Source organism: Micromys minutus (genome assembly GCF_963924665.1).
Source record: "Micromys minutus genome assembly, chromosome: X".
Classification (NCBI taxonomy): Eukaryota; Metazoa; Chordata; class Mammalia; order Rodentia; family Muridae; genus Micromys; species Micromys minutus.
Window position 1 is genome coordinate 124522429 of NC_137970.1, and position 7569 is coordinate 124529997.

The window sequence follows — 7569 nt, forward strand, 5'->3', positions numbered from 1 at the left end:
GTTATGTGTTGTAGTAAATATTAAAAAATAATAATTGGTTTATCTCTTTACCAGCCCCGAGTCACTCCTCAGGCCCAACCCTAATACAGAGCCAGGCGCACCTCTGGTGCCAGGTCTGAGCCACCACAGCCCAACTTGTCCACGTAACTCCCTTCCCTTGGCGGTTGGTTTACTACCGCTTGTCCTCTGCCCCAGTCCCGGGGTATTTCTATACCCCCAAATCCCACACAAACACAACTCTACAGCCTGATAGCTTTTCATACAGGTTTATATATTCAACTCTTTTTTTTAAAGATTTATTTATTTATGTAGATGAGTACATTGTAGCTGTTTTCAGACAGACCACAAGAGGGCATTTGATCCCATTACAGATGGTTGTGAGCCACCATGTGGTTGCTGGGATTTGAACTCAGGACCTCTAGAAGAGCAGTCGGTGTTCTTAACCACTGAGCCATCTCTCCAGCCCTATATTCAACTCTTAATCCACAAACCCTCTACATAGCAAGATTTCATCAAATAGACAAAAATACAAACTGCCCTTCTATATGAGATATTAGACCTGTAAAATCCTTAATGTTCATAGCTATTTAACACCAATAAATCCCACCTGGGTCTAGCTGGTCCTTGGGAAGCTCCAAGCACCAGGACCTTCTTCCCCCTCCAACCTTTGACCTCTGAGACCTCTCCTCTCTTCACCTCCCTCACCTTGCCAGGTCACTGGCTTTATTTTACTAATTAAAATGGGAAGGTTCAGGTGGAGTCACTAACTAGCCGGCCCTTCCTGGGGAAGTGGAATTAACATTAAATACAAACAGCTTCAGGAAGATCTACACTCATTTACTGGCATCTGCCAACCCCAACTCTTCCGTCACACCTGTCTGTGATGACTTGCTTGCCTTTGTCCATCACTGCTTCCGCTTTAAACTTGCCCCCATGCTAGAACCTGCTGTTGCCTCCTATGTCAACAAAATGTATCATTTTCACTAAGAATGTATCCTTTCCACTCCCCCAGGCCCTGTGCTTGGTTCTAACACCAAGCTTTTAGATAGCTTGTTTGTTCCTGCGTTTGTTTTTCTCCTGAGTCCAGATCCCCGGAATCCACATAACAAGCTAAATGTGGTGGGAGGCAGACAGAATTGAATCCCTGAAGCTCCTTGGCCAGCCAACAGCCACATTAAAAGCCTCTGATTCAGGAAGAGATGCTATTTAAAACTAATGAAGGAAGAGTGATCAAAGAAAGATACTTGCTGTAGACCCTAAACCCACCCCAACCCGGCCACACACGCAAGCAGGTTTGGGAACAAATTGCTGTGAGATTTGCTGCCTGCCTCTCCTGGCTCCATGTTCCTCAGCCCTAGCTGGATAATAGCGTGTGGGCTGAAGTATCATTCACATAACACAAATCACCCTTGAGCTGGCTAATTCTGATATTTGAGTTTATTTTTTCTAAAGTGCTCAAGATGGCTGGAGGCATCACTGGGTAGAGCCCTTGCCTAGCATTGGGAAGCTCTGGATTCCACCCCCATGTCCTCTTACCCCAGCCCCCCACTGCACCGCCCCCACTCTTCCAAACAATACCAAACAAGACTCAAGGAAACAAGCAGAGCTAGAGCTAGGGCCTCAGTGAAGCACACCTTTAGGTGGGTTTCTGGGGTGTTTCTGGACAGGCTCAACTGAAGGAATAAAAGTAGGGAAGGAAAAAACTTTACACATAGGCATATTTTCTCTCTCCCTCCCTCCCCCACTCCACCATCCACCGGCTCTTCCATAATGGACTGAAACTATGAGCCAAAATAACCTTCTCTCAAATCTAGCTGTGGTGGTAGTGCCTGGACCTGCATCTTCAGTGCTGTGGAGTGTGGATCACTGGGCTAAGTGACTGCCAGCCTAGCTCCAAATTCAGTGAGAGACCACAACCAAAAGAAGTAAGACAGAAAGTGACAGATCAGGACACCCAATACTCTCCCTTGCTTTCTGCATGCTCACCCCCACACAGATATGCACATATACCACAGACACACAGAAAGACGCACATAGGATTAAATCAATCAATAAATAAATGTTTCCTTTCATCTGATGAGTTGCATAAGCATCTTGTCACAAGGACAAATCTAACATAAATTGTTAGCATTTTGTCTTATCTCTGCCCCACAGTTACCCAGCAACAGCCAGGTATGCCTGACTCACTATATAAGGGGCTACTGGGCCTCCTCATTCTCTTGTTCTTGCCTTCTTGCTCCTGGGCTCTGTCTTGTCCCTTCCCCCTCTCTGCATTCCCTCCCACCCCCACATGCTCATGGGGAGCTCTCTACTCCCCTTCCCCCCTCCCTGTCTCTCTGTCTGTCTCCCTCCCTCCCTTCCTCCTCCCCCCATCTGCCTTTCTCTGTCTCTGCTACCCTCTCCCCTCCCCATGCCCTGAATAAACTATACTCTATACTATGCTGTCTTGTGTCTGGTCCCTGGGGTGGGGTGATGCCTCAGCAAGGACTCGCTTACCCCACACCTGACTACATATCCACCAAACATATTCCTTCTCTCCTTTTTATAAACACAACCCAAACCTTTTATAGGGGTTCAGTTAAATTCAAAATAATCACTTCTATCTAGTTCCAGAACATTTCTGTCAAACCCCCAAATAAAACAAAGCCTTCTCCAACTTAAATAGTCATTCTCCATTTCTCCTGTCCCTAACCCCTGGAAACTACTAACCTCATTTCTGTCTTCAAAATTTGCTTTTTGTTTGGTTAGTTGGTTTGGGGTATTTGTTTGTTTTGTTATGTTTTGTTTTTTGTTATGTCTTGCTTTATTTTGCTTTGCTTTGCTTTTTTAGACAGGTTTTCTGTCTCATTTCGGCTATCTTGGAACTCGCTCTGTAGGTCAGGCTGACCTCAAACTTGAAGATCTGCCTGCCTCTGCTTCCTGAGTGATGAAATTAACAACACCCAGCTTAAACATTTGCATATAAACTTTTCATATGAAGAGTCATGTACTGTGTAATCTCTATTGTCTACCTTTTTTCATTTATTGTTTCTGAGGCTCATCCACATTACACCACAATTAGGCCTTGTCTATAACTAAAGTACTAAAGGCAAGGAAGCATATAAAGACAAGAGGTTTATCTGGCTCAGTTTTGGAGACTGAAATCTTCAAGCTCTGTAGAAACATGAGGAAGGGATTACACAGCAAGACGGGACTTTTGAGACTCTGGAGTCAGTCTCGCTTTTGATTTTTTTTTTTTTTTTTCTCTTTCTTTGAGACATGATCTCAAACTCACTCTGCAACCAAAGCTGGTGGTGAACTCCTGGTCCTCCAAATTCTACCTACCAAGTGCAAGGATTGCAGATATGTGATACTATAATTATTTTCCTGTTGATCTAACAAAAATATCTGAGCAACTTAAGGAAGGAAGGGTTTACTTAGGCCCACCGTTTGAATGTACAGTTTGTGGTTAGAAAGCCCTAGTGCTCAGCTCACTTTCTCCTTTTCAGAAAGTCCAGGACCCAAGCCCGTGGGATGCTGCTGAGCGCACTCAGACACTCAGAGCTACTTTGCCCTCCTCAGCCAAGTCTCTCTGAAAGCTCCCTCATGTATACAACCAGAGGTGTGTCTCCTAGTGATTCAACGTCCAACCAATTTAACAATGAAGATAAGACATAACATCTGACAAATCTTGCTCACTTATAGCAACATGCGCTGTGAAAAGAAACCGCAGTCCCACAGGAGCTATATTCAAGTCTTCTGAGAACAGTGGCTCAATGACCTACAGACACACACTCAAACCACACCTGTGAATTCACACCATATATTAGAGTTTCATTCTTAACTATGACTGAAGAATATTCTCTGATATAATTATAAATTGTTTACTTGGTTGATTTTTTATAGTTTGAGAGTATTGTAAATAATACTGCTACATGCATGCTTATACAATTCCTTGAGTAGACATGTGTTTTCATTTTTCTTGGTTACATACGTGGAATTCTGGGAATCAGAGAAGCTATTAAATTACCATGCTGATGCTGAACTCAGTTTCCAAAGTACTCAGCCTGGGGAGATTAAGCATTAGTTAATATATGTGACCTTGACTTAGACAACTCTAACTAGAGAGTGAAGCTCCACTCACTACCTGTTTTCACTTGGCATTAAAGCAAGGGGTACTTAAGACAAATTATAAAGACTATTTCATGAGATGCAAAAATCATATGCCGTGGAAGTTCAGTGTTGATAAACAGTTTTGACACATAACGTTTTGTGTTTCATCTACTATGGATTCTATATGGCTCCCAAAGCTGGACACTGCCTTTTCCCAAAGTCAGCTGGTGTCTTGAGATTTCAGCAGCAGTGGTTAGAAAACTACTCCCTCCCTCCCTCCCTCCCTCCCTCTCTCTCTCTGTCTCTCTCTCTCTCTGTCTCTCTCTCTCTCTCTCTCTCTCTCTCTCTCTCTCTCTCTCTCTCTCTCTCGCAGCTGCTTTTCTGAAGCTTGAAGAAGCCACATTGTGGGTAGTTCTGTGGACGTCAATCAGCACTCAAGAGCTGACTTCTGCTCCTCATACAGGCATTACTTGGGTGGGAGAAGAATCGGGAGATCACTTTGTAGCTTTGGAAAGCTTATTCTCCTTTCTCCGAGCCTTGTTTTTCTCTTCTGTAAAATGAGTTGGTTGAGCAGAACTGTTTCTGAGTCCACTAACCACTCCAGGTTTTCTGATGAGCACAGTACTTTCATCAGTAGAAACTACGGAGCAACAAATTCATCATTTGAAGTAACTTCAAGTGCAAATTTCACTGGCAATTCACCTAAACATTCCTCAGTGGATAAAGGAGGAGGACACTGTGTCTACCGATCTAATAATCTTAAAGACAACTCAATCTCAGCCAGCAAATCTACAGCAACCGAAGTACACATTTAAATAGATTCACCCCTCTCCCCGGTAGAACAGGGCCAGGTATATGCCTACCATGTAATCTGATGAGGCCACCAGAGAATTTGTGGGACTTGGGAGGGGACACTGCACACTAGTAAGTAGGGGTTGAGTCTGGTTTGTGCTATGGATGTGGGACTAAGCAGCACTCCTTGGCAAGCTGTCCTAGTTTTCGTCCCATGGCTATGACCAATACCATAACTCACAAACAACTTGAGCACAAAGTATTTATATGTGCTCATCCTTCCACAACACAGTCCACCACAAAGGGAAGCCAGAGCAGTAACTCAATAGGGATCTGGAGGCAGAAACCAAAGCAGAGCCCATGGAGGGAAGCTGCTTACTGGCTTGCTCAGTTTACTTTCTTATAGAACCCAAGACCACCTGCCCAAAGGCAGGACCTACAGTGGACTAGCCTTCTCACATCAATCATTGTGAAGAAAAGGCCTCACAGACTTGTCTACTGGACAACTTAATGGAAGCAATCCCTCAGCTGAGGTACCCTCTTTCTGGACAACTCCAAGTCTGTGCTAAATTGTTTCAAGTAGACAAAAACTGACCAGTGCAATTGATCCCTTGTGAACTTCGAAGGCAAACACAACACTGCTAAACTTTTTCCTTATTTGCCTCCAAGACTCCATATCAATGCCATTATAATATATGATATATAATATATAGTATAACTTTAAAATGCTCAGTCTTTAAATTTTTAACATTTTGTAGCTTTAGATAGCTTATTCTCCTTTCTCTGGGCCTTGTTTTTCTCTTCTATAAAATGTTTCAAATCTAATTTTAAGATTACTCACAGGAGGACCCGGCAGCTTGTGTTTTAGTTGATTCTAGATTCATCAAAGTTGACAAGCAAGATCAACCAGCACAGAAGTGTTAAGCAATGTACTCAGTGCTTGATAATCACTTAGCTTGATAAGCACTCAGACTTAACAATGTTGGTACTCCCATTGGAGCCCATATTAGTTGTCTGTGGCTTCATTGACAAACTATTGAAAACTTGGTGCCTTAGAACACTGGCAATTTTCTGTCCTGTACTTCTGGAGGCCAAAAGTCTTCAGTTAATAGTGAGGCCTGAAGACTTTAGGGGAAACTCTTTTCTTGCTCCCTGAAGCTTTGAGTGAACATTAGGCATTCACCAACATTTTTTTCCTATATGTGCATCCTTCTGATCTTTGCCTCTGTCTTTGCAAGACCTCCCTAGCAGCAAAGCAGGGTTTGGATTTAAGTTAGAGCCTATATGAATGCAATCCAATATCATGTTAGGATACCGAATTATATCCATAAAGGCCCTATTTACAAAGACACATTTTACAGTTTCCAACAGATGCGGATTTTGTGAAGAGCATTTTTGGCACCTCTGAACAGTTGATGGCAGAGTAATGTTAGTATTATTCCAAATCATTTTGGGAATGACCAAGGCAGGAAGCTGGCTTCTGTGCTACGCCCTGTAAAGGCTAGTATCTAGCACATTGGCATCTGTAGCTTAAGGCAGGGCTCTCAAGAATAAGGCTATAAGGAAGTACAGCCACATCTGTAGTTCAGGGCAGGGCTCTCAAGAATGAGGCTATAAGGAAGTACATCTACATCTGAAGTTCCGGGCAGGGCTTTTAAGAATGTGGCATAGGGAAGTACATTCGTATTTGAAGCTCCAGGTGTTATCCTTAGGAATGCAGCTCAGGGAAGGGCGGATTTCAGGATGTAGGCACAGCAGCATCCATTTTTGTCTGACCTTTTTCACCTGACCTCCTGTAAGATGTTTTCAGGTTTTTTGGTTGTTATCTCACTTGAACCCTGTCTCAGAACAGATGTTACCTTTTTGTGTGTAATTAAAGTGATTTAAAAAGAGGACAAATTAACCCAAGCTTTGCTTCGGCCATGAGGCTTAGGCCTCAAGTCCGGCCGAAGTCATGCTGCAACTTTAACTAACTTGTCTTTCTTCTTTCAATCCTCACTCCGGCTGTGGGGGACCCCTATTGTTTGCCCGAGCTGGTCTCGAACAAGATTTCAGGGAACAGTATTCAACTTGCCACAGGTGACAGTTCCAACATTTTGAAGTGTGTGTGTGTGTGTGTGTGTGTGTGTGTGTGTGTGTGTGCGCGCGCTATCTCAGCTATCCAGGAGACAGAGTGAGGCAGGAGGATTATGAGTTCAAAATCAGCTCGATTGGATCATCTGAAGATAGTGTTACCAGTTGGGGAACCATGCCTTCAGTACACAGACCTTTTGAGGAGGGATTTCATATTCAAACAACACAGCCATGAAACTTTCAACCTCCAGTTTTCCTGCCCGCAGAGTGTCCTGGGACTGAAGCCTAGCATAATCCTCATCAAAGTAACCATAGGGACTTCATCCAGCAGATGGGAGCTGATGCAGAGTCTCAGAGTCGCTTAGCCAAGCATTAGGTGGAGCTGAGGGAGTTCTGGGGAAGCAGGGAATGAGAGGGACCAGAGGTGTCAGGGACATACCAGGAGAACATGACCCACAGATTCAACCGACTAGGACTCATGTGAACTGGCAGAGATCAGGGAGCCTGTGAGGGTCTGACCTAGGTCCTCTGCATATATGTTATGGCCGAGTAGCTTGGTGTTCTTGTGGAAATCCTAATACTGGGAGTGAGAGCTGTCCCTGACTCTTTTGA